This window comes from Myotis myotis, unplaced genomic scaffold (genome assembly GCF_014108235.1).
Source record: "Myotis myotis isolate mMyoMyo1 unplaced genomic scaffold, mMyoMyo1.p scaffold_m19_p_9, whole genome shotgun sequence".
In the NCBI taxonomy this organism is placed as follows: Eukaryota; Metazoa; Chordata; class Mammalia; order Chiroptera; family Vespertilionidae; genus Myotis; species Myotis myotis.
Window position 1 is genome coordinate 61082923 of NW_023416401.1, and position 20167 is coordinate 61103089.

The window sequence follows — 20167 nt, forward strand, 5'->3', positions numbered from 1 at the left end:
GGTTGGGGCGCCTTCCCCTGTCAGGAACAGAACAGGGCCGATAGGGAGGTTGTGGCCCCGCCCCCTGTCACACACAGAGCCACAGTGCGATCAGGGGGTTTGGGCGCTGCCCATCACGCTGATCCCAGTGCCTGGAGGACTCGCGTCTCTGCTGATCCCTGTGCTGGGAGGCATATTACCCTTTTACTATATAGGATAGAGGTCTGGTGCATGGGTGGGGGCTGGCTGGTTTGCCCTGAAGGGTGTCCTGGATCAGGGTGGGGGTCCCCACTGGGGTGCCTGGCCAGCCTGGATGAGGGGATGATGGCTGTTTGCAGCTGGTCACACATCCTTCAGGGTGGGGGTCCCCACTGGGGTGCCTGTCCAGTCTGGGTGAGGGGCTGAGGGCTGTTTTCAGGCTGGGACTGAAGCTCCCAACCACTCCTTTTTTTCTTTTTTATTCTGGGCCAGCTTTAGCTCTGGCTCCAGCTCTGAGGCCTCTCTCTGCTGCTGAAAGAAGGTATCTGGTTTGTTTAGGCTCTATAATCGAAACAATGTATAACTCCAGCTCTGAGACCCCAGCTCGCTGAAAGCTGGTTTCTGGGGTTTTGTTTAGCTTCTATATTTGTTACAATGTTTCTTAAACTGCAGGCTCAGAGGCCGGCAAGGCAGGCGGGGAACGTTGGAGTCCTCCGTCACTGAAGCAAGCAAGCCTCATGTTAGTTTCAAGCTGCCTGGCTGCCGGCCGCCATCTTGGCTGGCAGTTAATTTGCATATCTAGCTGATTAGCCAATGGGAAGGGTAGCGGTCGTACGCCAATTACCATGTTTCTCTTTTATTAGATAGGATTTTATTATTTTTCATTTGAACAACTGTAAACCTACTTTTGCCATACCCTGTATATATTTACTTCTATCTACACTAATAAAAGACAAATATGCTAATTGATGGCACCTTCGCTATGCCCTAAGCCATGCCCACCAGCCAATGAGAGCGACTATATGCAAATTAACCCAACCAAGATGGCGGCTGGCAGCCACGGAGCTGGAGCAAGCAGGAGGCTTGGTTGCCCAGGAGATGGAGGAAGCCAAGCTTTCCGCCAGCCCTGAGGCGGCTGAGGCCTCCGCTCATGGCAACAAAGTTTCAATTATAGAAGCTAAATAAACCCCAGATACCTGCTTCCAGCCAGCCTCCACTGGGAGTTTGGGTGGCTGGGGGCTGTGGTCAGCCTGAAAACGGCCCTCAGCCCTTCACCCAGACTGGCCAGGCACCCCAGCAGGACCCCCCACCCTGAAGGGACTGTGGCTAGCCTGCAAACGGCCCTCAGCCCCTCACCCAGGCTGGCCACACACTCATGGGTTGAGGGTCCCCGCTGGGGAGCTTGGCCAGCCTACAAACTGCCATCAGCCACTCACCCAGACTAGCCAGGCACCCCAGCAGGACCCATCTACCCAGAAGGGGGTGTGGCCAGTCTGAAAACGGCCCTCAGCCCCTCACTCAGGCTGGCCAGGCACCCCAGGAGGGACCCACACCCTGAAGGGGCTGTGGCCAGCCTGCAAACAGCCATTAGTCCCTCACCTAGGCTGGCCAGGCACCCCAGGGGGGACCCCCACCCTGAAGAGGCTGTGGTCAGCCTGCAAACAGCCATCAGCCCCTCACCCAGGCTGGCCAGGCACTCCTATATAATAAAAGGGTAATATGCAAATTGAGCCTAACAGCAGAACGACTGGGAATGACTGGTCACTATGACACACACTGACCACCAGGGGGCAGATGCTCAATGCAGGATCTGCCCCCTGGTGGTCAGTGTGCTCCCACAGGAGAAGCTCTGCTAAGCCAAAAGCCAGGCTGGCCAGGCACCCAAGCGGAACCCCCACCCTGATCCGGGACACCCTTCAGGGCAAACCAGCCTGCCCCCACCCGTGCACCAGGCCTCTATCCTATATAGTAAAAGGGTAATAAGCAAACTGACCCTAACAGCAGAAGAACTGGGAATGACTGGTCACTATGATACACACTGACCACCAGTGGGCAGATGCTCAATGCAGGAGCTGCCCCCTGGTGGTCAGGGCGCTCTCACATGGGAGGAGCTCTGCTCAGCCACAAGCCAGGCTGATGGCTGCCAGTACAGTGGTGGTGGTGGGGGCCTCTCCCGCCTCCTCAGCAGTGCTAAGGATGTCCAACTGCAGCTTAGGCCTGCTCCCAGCTGGCAAGTGGACATCCCCCGAGGGCTCCTGGGCTGCCAGAGGGATGTCTGACTGCCAGCTTATGCCCGATCCCCCAGGGAGCAGGCCTAAGCCAGCAGGTGGCCATCCCCTGAGGGTTCCCAGACTGCGAGAGGGCACAGGCCGGGCTGAGGAACACCCCCCTAGTGCACAAATTTTTGTGCACCGGGCCTCTAGTATATATATATAAAAGGCTCATATACTAAGTGTTCGACCGTCTGCTATGATGCACACTGACCACCAGGGGGCAGATGCTCAACGCAGGAGCTTCTGTGATGTGCACAGAGAAACGGAACTGTGGACCTGGTGCCCACAAAGCAACACTCGGCTTCCCCCAAGTGGGACAGAGGCCCCGCCACCACCCCGGAGTGACAGCCCACCAAATCGCAGCCGACACTGCCGAGACCCCATGGTGCAAAATGCAGCCCACAATCCAGCCCAGCCCTGAAACAGGGGCTGTGGGTACCAGGTAATGATGTCACGTAATAATGCCTGGCTTCCTCTCCCTAGTGACGACTAGCCTCCTTGCAGTTTCTTCAGCCCAGGACCATGACTTGCTTTATAGCCAGGTGCAAACATTTCACACTTTAACAAGATGTCTGTGAAGTGTTTTCCCATGCTTCATCTCATTTGATCCTCACAGAAGTCCTGGAGTAGGTAGATAGGAGACTTGGTTGAATCCTATTTTCTTTTCATTAGCCGGAAAACAAAGATTTAGAAAGCTTAGAAACTTGACCCAACTGAAAAGAAGAAATGGTGGACCTTGAAAATGACTTCAGGTTTTCTCACTGCGCAGAATATAGTCAAACACTGCTGTAGTTAAATATTTTACCCTTTGTTCTCCCTGCGTGATCTACAATAATAATCTGCTTCATGTTGATATTTACTGCTGTGTTGCTGACAATTACCTGAAAGAGAAGTTGGGGTGCTTCACTGGGCTGGAAGAAGTTTAGCTAAATCAGAAAGCAGGTCTAATTAAGCAAGTTTATTCTATATCAGTGATGGCGAACCTTTTGAGCTCGGCATGTCAGCATTTTGAAAAACCCTAAATTAACTCTGTGTCACATATAAAAATTTTTTGATATTTGCAACCACAGTAAAACAAAGATTTATATTTTTGATATTTATTTTATATATTTAAATGCCATTTAACAAAGAAAAATCAACCAAAAAATTAGTTCGCATGTCACCTCTGACACGCATGGCATTGGTTCACCATCACTGTTCTATATATATAAAAGGCTAAGTTGACTCGTACATGCGCGATACATATAAAGCTCTCGCTGGTGCCAATCCCATGTGTGTGTTTCGATCTGTCATTGTCGCTCATGAATTTGGTTGACACTTCTATTATAGAGAAAGGGCGAAGAGCGATATTAAAATATTTCTTCTAATTAATTTCCTTTCAATGTGCATGAATTTGTGCACCAGGCCTCTAGTGAATAAATGAACGAGTAAAAAAAAAGCAAGCTATCCTATATAATAAAAGCCTAATATGCTACATGTCCAGTCATCCGGTGACCTGACGACTGTTCAACCAATCAAAGCATATTATTCTAATGATATGCTAAGGCCGCTCAACTGCTCGCTATGATGTGCACTGACCACCAGGGGGCAGACAGTCGACTGGTCAACCAGTCACTATGACATGCACTGACCACCAGGGGGCAGACACTACAACCAGTAGGTTAGCTTACTGCTGGAGTCCAGCTGATTGGGACTGAGCAAGATGGGCTAGACATGCCCTGGAGCCCTCCCGCGGCCCCTCTCCAACCCTGATTGTGCACCGGTGGGGTCTTTTGGCCTGGCCTACACCCTCTCGCAATCTGGGACCTCAGGTGATGTCAGAGAGCCGTTTTCGGCCTGATCCCGCAGAGGGGGCACCAGTCGCAGGGCTCACGCTGCTGTACTGGTGCGGGCGGCAGGCACAGTGGGGCTGGTATGAGCAGGAGCGGCAGGTAGGAGCTGCAGGTGGCGTTAGACTGCGGGTTTCAGCCCAATCCCCGCAGGTAGGCCACCCCGAGGGAACCCATCAGTACACGAATTTGTACACTGGGCCTCTAGTTGAGAAATAATTATGATTAAGAACATAAAACACAACAAAAACAAACAGAAAAACATAAAAAATTATGGTGCTCAAGTCCATATAAGAAAAAAATAGAAGGATATATAATGATTTATTATATTGGGCAGGATGAAGTGTGGAGAATGGGACTAGAAATGAGAAGGATATTTCCATTTTATGAATAATATCTTATCATTTCTCTTTCAAGAGAATAAAAAGGGGAAATGAGGCTGCAAGTAAATAAAAGAAAATGTTAACTGTCAATTCTGGCTGTTTCCTATTTATTCTCTGAATGTTTAAAATTTCTCAAAATAGCCAGGCTGGTGTTGCTCAGTGGTTAAGCATCAACCCATGAACCAAGAGGTCAGGGTTCGATTTCCCATCAGGGCACATGCCTGGGTTGTGGGCTCAATCCCTAGTAGGGGGCTTGTAGAAGGCAGCTGATCAATGATTCTCTCTCATCATTGATACTTCTCTCTCTACCTCCCTCTCCCTTCCTCTCTCTTAAATCAATAAAAAAAATACACACACACATATATATATATATATATATTTTTTTTAAAGAATAAATTTTCCAGAAAAAAAAATCCCACCCATTTTACTTTTTTTTTAATTTTCACCCGAGGATATGTTTTTATTGGTTTTTAAATTTTTTATTGGTTTTTAAAGAGGGGGAGGGGAGGGGAGGGGAGGGGGGAGGGGAGGGGGAGGGGAGGGGAGGGGGAGGGGGAGGGGGAGGGGAGGGGAGGGGAGGGGAGGGGGGGAGGGGAGGGGGGGGGGAGGGGAGGGGGAGGGGGAGGGGAGGGGGAGGGAGATCCATGTGAGAGAAACATTAATGATTGCTTACCCTATGTGCCCCAACCAGGATGGAACCCGAAACCTGGGTATGCGCCCTAACCAGGTATCAAACCCACAACTTTTTGGTGTATGGGAAAATGCTCCAACCAAGTGAGCCATCCAACCATGGCTTATATTTAAAACACAAACACAAAAACTGGCTCCTGTGGCTCAGTTGCTTGGAGCATTGTCCCATATACCAAAAGGTGGCGGGTTCCATTCCTGGCAAGGGCACATACCCAGGTTGCAAGTTCGAGCCATCAGGATGTGTGTGGGAGGCAACCGATCGATGTTTCTCTCTCCCATCAATGTTTCTCTCTCTCCCTCTCCCCCTCCCTGACTTCCTCTCTCTAAAAAACAAAACAAACTAAACAAACCCTCCACTGAAGAGTCCCAGGTTCGATTCCGGTCAAGGGCACATGCCTGGGTTGCAGGCTTAATCCCCGGTGGGGCGTGTGCAGGAGGCTGCCGATCAGTGATTCTCTCTCATCATTGATGCTTCTATCTCCCTCTCCCTTCCTCTCTGAAATCAATAATATGTATATACTGAAAAAAATATATATATAATAAAAATAAGACACCGAAACATCAATAGTAGTCTACTTTGGATGATGGGTCTATAGGTGATTTCCCCTGCTCTTCAACATTTCTGTATTTTCTAAATATTCTTTAATGAGCATGTGGTATCATCAAATGGGAAAAAATAAAGGTCTGGCAATTCACCAGAAACAACCCTGCAAGGAGGAGCAATCTATGGGCACACAGAGTGCGTACTAATGCATCTTTAATCAATGCATTCCAATGCAATGTCCACTAAGATCAGACGAGGCAACCGCCTGCCAACTCCCTGGCTTGGAGTTTAAGGACTCAGAGTGTCTAAAAGGCAGCCCAAACCATAGATCACATGGGCAATCAAAAAAAAACACTGCAACACTGGGGCAAGAAGATAAAAGCAACTCCCAGTCCACACCAACGCCCTGTGCAGGTTCCTCCTAAGGAAAACAGCTGTTTCTACTCTCTACCCACCTCATCACCAGCAACACTTCTCTCTTCACAGGGTTGCTAATTGTTTTGAAGGATCAGGACTCCTTGTTTGCAACCCATGAACCACACCATGACAGTAAGTCAGCTCTGGGTCCCTGTGTCCCAAGATGGCCAGTTATCACAATGGGAGTTAACACAATTTTCAAAACAAGATTATTCATCTCTAGTTAAAAAATAACATCACTGCCCTGTAGAACATTAAAAGGATTTAAGATTTGTGTTGAGGGAATAGTTCTATATGTGCATGAAATACATCTATCTGGAGGGATATACAAGAGCCAGATAACAACAATGGTGGCCTGTAGGGAGAAGAGCTGGGTGGCTGAGGGTCAAGAGTTATAGAGACTTTTCCTTGTATACTCTTTGTACCTTCTTGAGTTTAAATCATGAATATATTACCTAGTCAGTAAAATAAAATTAGAAGAAGAAAGTGATGGAAGTTTTATGAAATTATAAACTAACTAGTGACCCGGTGCACGGATTGAAAGGAAATTAATTAGAAGGTGGCCAGAGGGGAGAACTGGGCACGATGGGCCAGACACGCCCTGCAGCTAACCTCCCGTGGCCCCACCCCAGAGCAGGGGGGAGAGGGGTCCCTCGGCCTGGCCTGCGGGGATCAGGCCGAAAATGGATTTCTGACATCCCCTGAGGGATCCTGGAGTGCAAGAGGGCGCTCTGCAAAGCTGCTGTCATACAGGATTATGGAACGCAAACACAAGTGTGCAGTAAACCAGATTCGGGGTTGACAGTGCCCCAGCAACAACATAACCCATGGCTGAAGGTGGAATCGCACGGCCCTGAGAGGAATCGGGCTCCCTCCTCTCTGGTTTCAGGGTGCATCACCCAAGAACCACCACTGCCAAGTCACTGCAGCTCAGCAGCTCCTGCATTGAGTGTCTGCCCTCTGGTGGTCACTGTGAGTCATAGCGACTGGTCGGACGGTTGGACACGTAGCATATTAGCCTTTTATATATATATAGATATCCAAGTGTCAAAAGTCATTTTCCTCTGTCCATTTTTACCACCATGAATATAACTGAGGAACAAAGGGCCCTAGAAGCAAAACCACTTGTCTCAACTTTGTGGTAAAGCTTCATAAAAAAGCTTCAGTGAGGCCTACAGCAATGCAATCTTTAACTTTCTAATATCAATGTAGCATGTCAGGTAGTCTCAGCCTGAAAAGATGCTCAGAGCAAAGATTTCAAAATAACAGGCTAACTGGGCCGGTGTGGCCCAGTAGTTGAGTGGCGAACTATGAACTAGGCAGTCACGGCTTTATTCCTGGTCAGGGCACATGCCAGGGTTACTGGCTCAGTCCTCAATAGGGGACAGGCAGAAGGCAGCCAATCAATGATTCTCTCTCATCATTGATGTTTTTCTCTCTCTCTCCCTTCCTCTGTGAAATCAATAAAAATATTTTTTTTTAAAAAAACAGACTAATAAAATACATTCTGCTGTTATTACAGGCACTGTTTATAAACATAAAGTCATCTTGCTTTATAAGCCAAACAGTTGTGTGAATTGTCTAGAAACTTTCAAACTGTCCCTTATACATACAAGAGCCACAGCATCTCAAACTGGTACAAATTATTTGTAAAGTGTAATACTGTAAATGTAATACTCCCTTGAAACAGCAACTCCATTTCTTGGAATTATTTTAAGAACATCATTAAATAACTGAAGACGTGCAAAATGTATGTACATGTTTATGTTTATCACAGCACCATTTCTAACCACTTAAATACTCATCATTAAGAGACCAGTTAGATTATGACATATCTCTACAATGGGAAATTATGAATTCATTAAGAATAGCGGCTCTAGCCAGTTTGGCTCAATGGCTAGAACATCAGCCATGGGATTAAAGGGTCCCAGGTTCGATCCGGTCAAGGGCATATACCTCGGTTGCAGGCTTGATCACTGGCCTTGGTAGGGGCACATGAGGAAGGCAACCAATCAATGTGTCTGTCTCACATCGATGAGGCCTCCCTCCCTTCCACTCTCTCTAATAATCAATGGAAAAATATCCTTAGGTGAGGATTAAAAACAACAAAAATAATAGCAATATATATCTAGGTATTTAAATATGGGAAGATGTTCATGACATCTTCTTGGGTGAAAAAAAAACACAGAAGAGTTACCATGGTGAGATTTATTTACATGTATACATGAGTATGTGCAGAGAAAGATGTGGGGGAGACTGTGAAGTCAGCGTAAAGCAGGAGCTTTAGTGTTCAACAGGTCAGGGTTTGAATTTCTGCTCTGCCACTTAGCTATAAAATTTTGAGAAAGTTCCTTAAATCATAACCTCTTCTATAAAATGGGGCTAATAACAACACCTACATTAAAGAACCATTCTAAGGAATAAGTAAGCTAATAAATGTTAAATGCTTAGTTAGCACAAAATGTGTAATAAAACTCAGGAAATGCAAGCAATATTAATCTCTGGGAGTGTGCCTGCAAGTGATTTTTTGGCTTTCTCTGGCCCTGTTAAGAGGTGCCTGTATTTTGTTTCTTAATATCAAGTGGGGAGATGGCAATAAAGCTATTTTTTTCTTTGGGGATAATGTCTAGCAGCTTGATTTCAGCTTACGTGTCTTAGGCTACTTATCTGGAAAGAAACCTAGAAAAGTCACAGACAAGAAACATGAACAAATAAATGCCTGCCCTGAATTCAAATTGATGCCATGCATTCCGTTTTTTGATGACTGAAACAAGCAAACAAAGAAAGCATTTATCAAAGAGGAAAAAGAGGGAAAGAATTCCTTTTTTGTATCCAATTGTGAAACATTCATAGAATACATCCAAAAACATATATTCAAGCCTAGAGGACAATTCTCATTCACAATCAATGTGGGCCTGGGGTTTTGTTGTGTTCAGTAGTCACAACTCACAGTATATCAACAGCTTAATGTGTATTCCTCTTCTAATCCTCAAAATCACCTAATGAGGAATAGCTATTAGCCCTATTTTAAAAATAAGCATGGGAGGCTAAGAGAAATTAATTTAGCCAGGGTCACACAGCAATTAAGTGGAACAGCCAAGATTCAAAAGCAGGTTTGTCTTATTTAAAACCCACATATAAACTTATTTTTAAAACACACACGTGCCCTGGCTGGTGTGGCCTAGTTGGTTGAGCATCATCTCATGCACCAAGAGGTTGCCAGTTCGATTACTGGTCAAGTCACATGGCCGGGTTGCAGGTTTGATCCCCAGATGGGGGCATACAGGAGGCAGCCTATCGATGTTCTGCTCTCACATCTATGTTTCCCTCTCCCTTCCTCTCTCTCTAAAATCAATAAAAACATTAAAACACACACACATATGCATATATGCACTGTGCATCAATATACGCATAATTAAAACAATAAAAACAATTCTAGCTGTATAACGCACACATATGCATATATGCACTGTGCATCAATATATGCATAATTAAAACAATAAAAACAATTCTAGCTGTATAACACACACATATGCATATATGCACTGTGCATCAATATATGCATAATTAAAACAATAAAATCAATTCTAGCTGTATGTGTGAGTATACAGTGAACAAGTAAATAAATCTTCCCCCTACCCCTGGGAGAAAGTCAATGCATAAGCATTAATGTATCTGTATTGCTCCTTCACTTTTGTTTTTAACTCAAGTGGAAGTACTAGTATACTATGTACCATTCTCTTTTTCCATTGATTTTTTTTTGTTTTTTTTAGAGAAAGAGTGGGAGGGGGAGAGACAACAAGAGAGAAATATCTTGCCTCCTGCATGTGTCTCAACCAGCGTCGGGATCAAGCCTGCAACAAGGTATGTGCCCTTGACTGGAATTGAACCCAGGACCCTTCAATCTGAGGGTCGATGCTCTATCCACTGAGAAAACCTGCCAGGGCTGCACCATTCTCCATCTCAGTTGATAGATCTTGGAGACAGCCCACTCCCCTTTAAAATAGTTGCCTAGATGCCATAGCATGATTGTCTTATAATGTATTTGATTAGTCCCCTGCTAAGGGACCTTCTGATGGTTTCTAGTTTTTTACTTCTGCAAACAATGCTGCAGTGAATATTTTAAACATATACCTTTAGCTACCGGTGGGAGTAATTCGTAGGCCATTTAAATGCTTACATGTTCCTTTTTGACAGAGGGCACCATCTTACCTTTCCCCCAGGCTGTACCATTTATCCTTTCACCAACAGTGCACACCACTGTCCACACAACCCTGACACACACAGCTCATGCTCTGACCACCATGAAGCTATGAAGCTGGAAAAGCCTTCCTGCCAGGAACTTCTCATTCCATGTACTAATCCAGAAAAGAAATGAAGCTGTTTCTCTGCTAAAAATATACACACTGACCCTAGCTGGTTTGGCTCAGTGGATGGAGCGATGGCCTGCGGACTAGAAAGTCCCCAGTTAGATTCCGGTCAAGGTCAAGGGCACAAACCTCGGTTGTAGGGTCGATCCCTGACCCTGGTCAGGGCAGGTGTGGGAGGCAACCAATCGATGTGTCTCTCTCACATCAGTGTTTCTCTCTCTCTCTCTGTCTCTCCCTCTTTCTTCCGCTGTCTCTAAAAATCAATGGAAAAATATCCCCAGGTGAGGATTTTAAAAAACAATTATCATTATTGATGTTTCTATCTCTCCCTCTTCCTTCCTCTCTCTAAAATCAATAAAAACATATTAATACTCTGATGAATAGCTTAATTAATCAAATACAACATCTGACCCTAGATTGGGACCCATTTTGGATCTTGGTTCAAACTAACCAACTGTTAAAAAATGTATGAGACAATCAAGGAAATTTGAACACTGGATCTTAGATGGTGTTAAGAAATTGTTGTTACCTTTTAAGGTGTGAAGTTGTATTTTTTAAAAATTATTCTTACTTGCCCAAACTGGTTTGACTCAGTGGATAGAGCGTTGGCATGCGGACTGAAGGGTCCCAGGTTCGATTCCGGTCAAGGGCATGTACCTTGGTTGCGGGCATACTTACCCAGTAGGGAGAGTGCAGGAGGCAGCTGATCGATGTTTCTACCTCTCTATCCCTCTCCCTTCCTCTCTGTAGAAAATCAATAAAATGTATTTAATATATATGTTCTTACTTTGAGATCCAGACAAAAGAGTTTTCAGATAAAGTTATATGCTGTCTGGGATCAACATAATCAGGGACAGGGTGGGGTTGTTGGGAGGTTATAGATGAAACAAAATTATTACATGTTGATAACTGCTGTAGCAGGGTAATGGGTCCATGGTTCATTCTACTTTTATGTATGCTTCAGATTTTCCATAATAAAAAGTTGCCCTGGCCAATGGTTTATCTTTTTTCTGTTAACTTTTGAAATTTTTAATTGTAGTGAAAAACCCACATAATATAAAATGTTCCCTCTTAATCATTTTTAAGTATACAATTCAGTATTGTTAACTATATCAACATTGTTGTATAATAGAGATCTAGAATTTTTTTAAATAATATTTTAATGACTATGATAATATGCTTTTTTTTTTTTTTAATCCTCACCCGAGGATATTTTTCCATTGATTTTAAGAGAGAGAGGAGGATAGGGAGGAGGGGGGAGGGAGAGAGAGAGACAGAGACAGAGAGAGATATCGAAATGAGAGAGACATATCAATTATTGCCTCCCTATACGTGCTCCAACCAGGGCTGGGGATCAAACCTGCAATCAAGGTACAACATGCCTTTGACTGGAAACAAAACCCACGACCCTTTGGTCTGAGGGGTGATGCTCTAAGCACTGAGCAACTGGCCAGGGCAATACCTAGAGCTTTTTCATCTTGCCAAAATGAAACTCTATACCTATCAAATAAATCCCTTTTCCCCTCATTAGGCTCCGGAAACCATCATTCTAGTTCAAGTTTCATTCATGTTATAGCATGTGACAAGATCTCCTTTTTTAGGAATAAATAATATCCCACTGTATGTAAATACCATTTTCTTTTTCTTTTTTTTTAAATTGATTTTTTATAGAGAAGAAGGGAGAGGGATAGAGAGTTAGAAACATCAATGAGAGAGAAACATCGATCAGCTGCCTCCTGAATACCCCCTACTGGGGATGTGCCCACAACCAAGGTACATGCCCTTGACCGGAATCGAACCTGGGACCCTTCAGTCCGCAGGCTGACGCTCTAGCCACTGAGCCAAACCGGTTAGGGCAGTACCATTTTCTTTATCCATTCATCTGCCCATAAACGTTTGGGCTGCTTCCATCTCTTGGCAACTGCAAATTAGGCTATAGTGAACATGGGTGTGTGTAATGACTTTTCATTTTAAAATATATTTTTATTGCCCTAACCAGTTTCACTCAGCGGCTAGAGCGTCAGCCTGCGGACTAAAGGGTCCCAGGTTCGATTCCGGTCAAGGGCATGTACCTTGGTTGCGGGCACATCCCCAGTAGGGAGTGTGCAGGAGACACCTGATCGATGTGTCTCTCTCATCGATGTTTCTAACTCTCTCTCTCTCTCACTTCCTCTCTGTAAAAAATCATTAAAATATATATTTTAAAAAATTATATATATATATATATATATATATATATATATATATATATATATATATATATATTGATTTCAGAGAGGAAGGGAGAGGGAGAGGTAGAAACAAAGGATAAAAGAGAATCATTGATTGGCTGCTTCCTGCACGCCCCTTATTGGGAATCGAGCCCAAAACCCAGGCATGTGCTCTGACCCGGAATGGAACCATAATCTCCTGGTTCATAGGTCGACGCTCAACCACTGAGCCACACCAGTCAGGCAAATGACTTTTCATTTCAATCAGACTGCTACTCACCTCAGTAGAGAGCCACAGCAAAATCTATATTTAAAAGAGGGAGGTGGCCTGGAATAACAACAAAAGATTCAGACACCCCTGGGAATGAAGCCCAGGCCTACCATTCCTAGTTTTGGGGCTCCATGCAAGTCCACCCTCTGAGCCCGTCTCCTCCTCTGTGAAGTGGGAGTACCGATACCCTGCACCTTGGAGCAGAGTGAGGATCAGAGGGAGACAAGCATTACACTGCCTGGCCCACAGGAGGTGCTTCTGTCCTGACTCAATTTACAGGAGGAGAAAACCTCAGCCTTGGAGAGGGAAGTAGCATGGCACACTGAGTTAATAAGTGGCAAAGTAAGCAGAAACCAGGTCTAACTGGCTCCAAAGTTCATGGCTTTTTTCTACACCAGCATGTCCTAAATGTCGGTCAGCGGATTGTCTCTTCACAATTTTGCCATATCCGGACACCACCTGTACTATTATTTACTTGAGGTTTTCTTGAAAGCTACTTTCTTTTAATACAAATTTATTTTTAAACAGTTACTTTATATCCCTACCATGAATGGAAAATCAGTGTCACAGTGCAAGTAGAAGGTAACTGTAAAAATAAATATAAGGACACACAACAAAGTCACTAAATTCTAGCTAGACACTGTAGTTTCCCTAAGGTTGAGACCTGATCTCTCTTGGTTAAAAAGCCAGCTTTAGCAAGTGTTAAAAAATAGGCTAGAACTAAACAAATATTCTCTCTGCCATAGTCAGAAGAACCAAAATAATTTAAAAGGCAATAACTCTTGCCCAGCCATGTGGCTCAGTGGTTGAGTGTTGACCTATGAACCAGGAGGTCACGGTTTGATTTCTGGTCAGGGCACATGTCTGGGTGGTGGGCTGGATCCCCAGTGTGGGGCATGCAGAAGGCAGCCGATCAGTGATTCTCTCTCATCATTGATGTTTCTATCTCTCTCACCCTCTCCCAGAAATAAATAAAAATATATTTTTTTTAAATGTCACTTAGGGAGAGAACCAAGATGGCGGCATAGGTAAACACCGGAGAATGCTGCCTCGCACAACCACTTCAAAAATACAACTAAAAGATGGAACGGACATCACCCAGAACCACAGGAAAGCTGGCTGAGGGGAAATTCTTCAACTAGAAGGAAAGAGGACAGCATACCGAGACTCAGAGGAGGCGCAGTGCGGAAAATACAAAGGTGCGGAGGTACGCGCGGCGCGGGCTGGTGGCTGAGGGCGGGTTGTCGTTTTCAATCCGGAGGGAGGCTCAGGCCCTGAGCTCCAGTTCTGGGCGAGTCTCTAGGGACCCAGACTCAAACGGGAGAAGCGGGACTGTCTGGCATCGGTCGGAACGCGAGGGCAGCTTTCTCTCCGAGGTTTGCAGCGGTTGCTGGGACTCTGAGAGGCAGAGCCTCTGGGGACCGGACTGAGAGCAGCCATAACTGCTCCCTCCGCCCACCCTGTTGATCCCCTGGGACCCGCCCCGCCCAAGCCCTGCACAGAGCCATTTGCCAGATAGCCTCAGGCAAGGGCTAGATTAGCACCTCCCCAGAGGACAGAAGTTTTCCCACTGCAGACACAGCTGACTCTCACAGCCAGTTGGCCTGGAGGTCAAATCCCCCCAGTATTAACTACAACAATCAAGGCTTAACTACAACAAGACTGCGCACAAAGACCACTAGGGGGTGCGCCAAGAAAGCATAAAAAAATGCGGAGACAGGACAAAATTGTCACTGGAAGATATAGAGTTCAGAACCACACTTTTAAGACCTCTCAAGAACTGTCTAGAAGCCGCCGATAAACTTAATGAGATCTACAAGAAATCTAAAGAGACCCTCGATGTTATGATAAAGAACCAACTAGAAATTAAGCATACACTGACTGAAATAAAGAATACTATACAGACTCCCAACAGCAGATCAGAGGAGCGCAAGAATCAAGTCAAAGATTTGAAATGTGAAGAAGCAAAAAACACCCAACCGGAAAAGCAAAATGAAAAAAGAATCCAAAAATACAAAGATAGTGTAAGGAGCCTCTAGGACAACTTCAAGCATACCAACATCAGAATTATAGGGGTGCCAGAAGATGAGAGAGAGCAAGATATCGAAAACCTATTTGAAGAAATACTGACAGAAAACTTCCCATACCTGGTGAAAGAAATAGACTTACAAGTCCAGGAAGTGCAGAGAACCCCAAACAAAAGGAATCCAAAGAGGACCACACCAAGACACATCATAATTAAAATGCCAAGAGCAAAAGACAAAGAGAGAATCTTAAAAGCAGCAAGAGAAAGAAACTCAGTTACCTACAAGGGAATACCCATACGAATGTCAGCTGATTTCTCAATAGAAACTTTGCAGGCCAGAAGGGAGTGGCAAGAAATATTCAAAGTGATGAATGCCAAGAACCTACAACCAAGATTACTTTATCCAGCAAAGCTATCATTCAGAATTGAAGGTCAGAAAAAGAGCTTCACAGATAAGGAAAAGCTAAAGGAGTTCATCACCACCAAACCAGTATTATATGAAATGCTGAAAGGTATCCTTTAAGAAGAGGAAGAAGAAGAAAAAGGTAAAGAAACAAATTATGAACAACAAATACACATCTATCGACAAGTGAATCTAAGAATCAAGTGAATAAATAATCTGATGAACAGAATGAACTGGTGATTATAATAGAATCAGGGACAAAGAAAAGGAATGGACTGACTATTCTTGGGGGGGAAAGGGGTGTGGGAGATGCGGGAAGAGACTGGACAAAAATCGTGCACCTATGGATGAGGACAGTGGGTGGGGAGTGAGGGCGGAGAGTGGGGTGAGAACTGGAAGGAGGGGAGTTATGGGGGGAAAAAAGAGGAACAAATGTAATAATCTGAACAATAAAGATTTAATTTAAAAAAATGTCACTTAGGTCACTTATGGCTATTTGCACTTTATTAATATCTCATGTGGCAATGTAGGCTCAGCCTTCAAGGGTACGTACCTTGGTTGCAGGCTCTATCCCTGGCCACAGGTCCGAGCATGTGCAGGAGGCAACCAATTAATGTGTCTCTCTCACATTGATGTTTCTCTCTCTATGTCTCACCCCCTCCTTTCCAGTCTCTCTAAAAATTAATGGAAAAAATTTCCCTGGGTGAGGATTAACAACAACAAATACAATAATAATTTTTTTTTAATGCTGGCAATTGAAGAAGGAAAGAAAAACACCTTCTATTTCTTAGGCTAGAATCTGACTCATTATTGCAGATCTTGCAAAACCAGTAAGTATTTCTAAGAACTATCTTCTTGTGGTTATCTTAAGTAACTTGAGCTGATACTTTATCTTACTGGGATGGAATCTTTTACGATTTACTAGCTAGGTGTTTTTGCTTAGGTTCCTGAAATGTGCTATAAAGTAATGATTACTGCAATCCACTAAGCTGCTGCAGCCTGCGCTCTGAGCATTCAGTTTCTGTTTATGTCACCCACAAAAGCCCCAATGCAAGTCCTTCCTGAAACCACTGCTGAAGGTGATATGAAAGATCCCAGAATAGGTTACAGATTGTCAAATCTCAACTCCCAATAATCTATTACAATTTCTGTTTCACTTGGACTCACTTCCATTTACACACTATGTTCAAATATGACAAAATGCAAATGCTGCAAATATCTTGCCAAAAAGTTTAAAAATAAAACCACACCTACCACAAGGATCACTGGTGCTCTCTAATGCAAACTATCCTATCTAATAAAAGAGAAACATGGTAATTGGCGTACGACCGCTACCCTTCCCATTGGCTAATCAGCTAGATATGCAAATTAACTGCCAGCCAAGATGGCGGCCGGCAGCCAGGCAGCTTGAAACTAACATGAGGCTTGCTTGCTTCAGTGACGGAGGACTCCAACGTTCCCCGCCTGCCTTGCCAGCCTCTGAGCCTGCAGTTTAAGAAACACTGTAACAAATATAGAAGCTAAACAAAACCCCAGAAACCAGCTTTCAGCGGGCTGGGATCTCAGAGCTGGAGTTATACATTGTTTCGATTATAAAACCTAAACAAACCAGATACCTTCTTTCAGCAGCAGAGGCCTCAGAGCTGGAGCCAGAGCTAAAGCTGGCCCAGAATAAAAAAAAAAAAAAAGAAAAAAAGGAGCAGTTGGGAGCTTCAGTCCCAGCCTGAAAACAGCCCTCAGCCCCTCACCCAGACTGGACAGGCACCCCAGTGGGGACCCCCACCCTGAAGGGTGTGTGACCAGCTGCAAACAGCCATCATCCCCTCATCCAGGCTGGCCAGACACCCCAGTGGGGACCTCCACCCTGATCCAGGACACCCTTCAGGGCAAACCAGCCAGCCCCCACCCATGCACCAGGCCTCTATTCTATATAGTAAAAGGGTAATATTCCTCCCAAGCACCGGGATCAGCAGAGCCGCGAGGCCTCCAGGCACAGGGATCGCGTGACAGGGGGCAGTGCCCAAACCCCCTGATTGCCCTGCGGCTCTATATGTGACAGGGGGCGGGGCCACAACCTCCCTATAGGCCCTGCTCTGTTCCTGACAGGGGAAGGCGCCCCAACCCCCTGATCGGCCCTGCTCTGTGCCTGATAGGGGGGAGCTCCCCAACCCCCTGATCGCCCTGCGGCTCTGTGTGTGACAGGGTGCGGCGCCCCAACCCCCCCACCCCACGGGCCCTGCTGTGTGTGTGACAGGGTAGAGCCATAACCTCCCCATCGGCCCTGCCCTGAGTGTGAGAGTGGCAGCGCCCCAACCCCCTGATAGGCCCTGCTCTGTGGGTGATAGAGGGCGGTGCCCCAACCCCCTGATCTGCCCTGCTCTATCAGCCCTACTCTGTGAGTGACAGGGGGGAGCTCCCCAACCCCCTGATCGACCCTGCTCTGTGCGTGACAGGGGGGGAGCTCCCCAACTCCCTGATTGACCCTGCTCTGTGCGTGACAGGGGGGAGCTCCCCAACCCCCTGATTGGCCCTGCTCTGTGCGTGACAGGGGGTGGTGCCGCAACCTCCCCATCAACCCTGCCTTGAGTGTGACAGGGGGCGGTGCCCCAACCCCCCAATCGGCCCTACCCTGAGAGTGACTGAGGGTGGCATCGCAACCTCCCAATCTGCCCTGCTCTGTGCATGACAGGGGGCGGTGCCCCAACTCTCCAATCGGCCCTGCTCTGAGCCCGACCAGGGGCTGCACCTAGGGATTAGGCCTGCCCTCTGCCACCCGGGAGCAGGCCTAAGCCAGCAGGTCGTTATCTCCCAAGGGGTCCCAGACTGCGAGAGGGCACAGGCCGGGCTGAGGGACCCCCCACACACCCCCGAGTGCACAAATTTTTGTGCACTGGGCCTCTAGTCATTTAAATAAATCAGCACACTAAAGACAGATCTGCCTGTGTGCAAGTTCAATGTCTGCAATCAGTGTGACAAAGTGAGGAGACACAATGTGTCACCATGATTAACGAAGCCTTAAACTCCAACCTCCCAAGCTTCAGTGCAGATGTGTGATGCTGATAAGATTACCTCAGACGGTCAAGAAATAGGCTCTAAAATCCTCACCCCTGCGGTCCTGGAGAAAGCCCAGCATGCAGCCACCAACGAAGAAGAGAGTATCACCCCGTTCCAAGCTCAGTCTTCAGGAAGGGCTGGAAGAAATTGGAAGGCTAGCTCATGTCCTCATTTTACATATATAGAGACCAGGGCCAGAGAGGTTGAGTTACTTGCCCCAGGTCACACAGCCAGTGGCAGAATTGCTATTAGAATTCATGCTTCCACCCAGATCCCACTGCCTTTTCATACCAAAATTTCCTGGATGGCATAGGCCTTGAACAAGAAATTCTAAGACTGCCCTGACCAGTTTGGCTCAGTGGCTAGAGCGTCGGCCTGTGGACTGAAGAGTCTCAGGTTCGATTCCAGTCAAGGGCATGTACCTGGGTTGCGGGCACATTCCCAGTAGGGGGTGTGCAGGAGGCAGCTGATGGATGTTTCTCTCTCATGGATGTTTCTAACTCTCTATCCCTCTTCCTCTCTGTAAAAAATCAATAAAATATATTTTAAAAAAAAGAAAAGAAAAGAAATTCTAAGACTTGGGAGATAAGGAGATGCTGAAAGGGAAATAAGGAACCCACAAGGCAGAGAGGGAAAAGCAAGGCACTATAAAATTGAATCGTTTGCAATTAGTCAGAGGGTGGTATAGGACTTTAGCCACCCTCTTCTCACCCAATGTAGATATTATTGCTAGAATAAAAAAAAACAGTTTAGTGCTGAATGACTCAGAAGAAAAGCCCACAGCTCCTACCTGCTTCAGCTGTTTCTGCCCTGAGTAAGGCCGCTAAACTAAGAAGTGTGACAGGTAGTCCATCTTACATACTGGGTATCTGTTTGTTACCTATCAGTCAAGTAACTGACACCTATAGTTACATTAAAATAACTCAAGGGTTTTCCCCCTGATTTTTTCATTCTTTGAAGCCACTTTTTCATCAGCATTTAAAGTTCATTACCCAGGTACAGAAGAGAAAGGTCTCTAACAAAACATCAGGAATATACTGCCCACCTGAAAAACAGATGAACAAGTGAGTGGCAGAAAGAGCAATGGACTTGAGGTCAGCAGGTCTGGGGAAGTTATTTGACTTTTTTGTGCCTCAACTTTCCTCTTCTGGAAAGTGGGAATCACAATAGTAACCAAAGAGTTGCTGGGAGGACTAAGTGAGACAACATATGAAAAGTCCTTAGAACAGCGCTTGGCTCAATAAACGTTAGCTATTCCTATTTCCTTTATTATCATTATCACTGGGTTTGCTACCTATTACCAACTGAGTGCATCTCAAGCTTTAATATGCACAGGAAACACTCGGAGTGGAGGAGTCGGGTCTTGGTAAAATGCAGACTGATCTATGAATCTAGGCTTAGAGTCTGCATTTCAAATAAGCTCTCAGGGGCCCGGTTGGTATGGCTCAGTTGATTGAGCATCGTCCCATGCACCAAGAAGTCACCAGTTCAATTCCCAGTCAGAGCTTGATCCTGAGTAGGGGGCATGTAGGAGGCATCTGAATGATGTTTCTATATCTCTCTCCCTCTCCCATCCTCTCTTTCTAAAGTCAATTTAAAAAAATATCATAATAATAAAAGGCTAATATGCAAATAGTCATCACACGTAACAACCGATCAGCAGGGACCTGAGGCTGCATGGCACCTGGCCGGGCCGGGGGACCTCAGGCCTCGTCCCCCACTCATGAGGCTTGACAGGG

At 45.7% G+C, this 20167-nt stretch overlaps 1 protein-coding gene across 3 annotated transcripts in view; it reads right to left on the reverse strand.

Moving 5' to 3' along the window:
- KIF3B (kinesin family member 3B) overlaps positions 1-20167 on the reverse strand; it is a 49430-nt gene that overhangs the window by 25229 nt on the left and 4034 nt on the right. Inside the window, exon 2 of one of the 3 annotated variants that reach the window (XM_036322532.1) lies at positions 18480-18565. The exons of 1 other annotated variant lie outside the window; for it this stretch is intronic. The gene's annotated coding sequence lies outside the window, so the exon portion shown is untranslated. Of the gene's footprint in view, positions 1-18443; positions 18566-20167 lie in introns of all 3 variants that reach the window. One more of the 3 variants, XM_036322533.1, reaches the window with a different exon arrangement.